This window comes from Lipotes vexillifer, unplaced genomic scaffold, assembly GCF_000442215.2.
Source record: "Lipotes vexillifer unplaced genomic scaffold, Lipotes_vexillifer_v1.1 scaffold575, whole genome shotgun sequence".
Taxonomy (NCBI): domain Eukaryota; kingdom Metazoa; phylum Chordata; class Mammalia; order Artiodactyla; family Lipotidae; genus Lipotes; species Lipotes vexillifer.
In genome coordinates this window covers 1,290,954-1,292,169 of record NW_006780198.1, presented here as the reverse complement: position 1 = coordinate 1,292,169, position 1,216 = coordinate 1,290,954, and positions in this window count along the sequence as shown.

Genomic DNA, 1,216 nt, shown 5'->3' with positions numbered 1-1,216 from the left:
CTAGATTGGACCAGGCACAGGACACTGTGCAGTAAATACTGAATGAATGAATGAGTGAGTGAGTGAACACTCAGCCCGGCCCTATCCAAAGGAACCAAGTCGTTGCAGAGGCAGGAAACTCACATAGAGGAGAAGACAGCCCTTGAATGGATGCTGTATTCATCTGCTCAGGCCGTGATAACAAAGTACCACGGACAGGGTGGTACTTTCCTCTACACCCAAGCATTCACGTTGTCTCTCTTGTGTGTCCAGATTTCCTCTCCTTATGAGGACAACAGTTACATTGAATCAGGGCCCACCCTAAAGACCTCATTTTAACATCATCACCTTTTTTGAAGCCCTACCTCCAAATATAATCACGTTCTAAGGTACCCGGCGTTAGGAATTCAGGAAACAAATTTCAGGGGAGCACAATTTAGCCCATAACTTACATGGGCTATTCTCACACTAACATTCAACACTTTGGTGCTTCTTAAAAGAGCATTGGTCCCATTTCCTGCCATAACAACTAAGGCTACATTTCCCAGGTCTTTCATCCCACACTCAGCAAAACACGTTATACAAGTATCCCTTCAACGTAAACCCGGGTGCACTTTGTCTTTTAAGATCCTGGTTTTCTATCAGCTTTCATCTGTGTCCTGAGAGGCAGTGGAACATGTTCTCAGGTGCTGGTGCCCTCCTGCCTGTGCCCTCACCTGGGGCAGGTCACACAAAACTGCTGGGCCCCAGTCATCTCATCTTCAGAAAAGGCTTAGTAATCCCTGTCCTGCCTGCCTCATAGCATCCCTGTGATGGTCCCACGATGTCATGTTTCCATGTTAAACTGGGTGCACATGCCTGCAGAGGTGTATAAATCTCTGAATACACAAACCCATCTTTCTAGAGCAACTGTTTCAAAATATGATGTTTATATTAAAATAAGCACAGATGCACTAGGAAGCAGAATGGAAAATTGGTGTGAAAGGCAAATAAAACTGAAGATATTTCAAATAAATCGTGTCCTTGCTGCCACCTTAGCTATTTCTGCCACCCCAGGTACTTGGGTAAGAACAGTTTCAGCAGTGCTGGTTATGCCCGTGAAGATATATGAGCCTGCCCTCCATGCATCGATATGGAACAATTGTTGAGCTATATTAAAAAGTGAAAAAATCCAGGTGCAGAACAAGGTGATCCCATTTGTTTAAAAAAGAAAGATGTTGGGGGGGGGCATTTATAT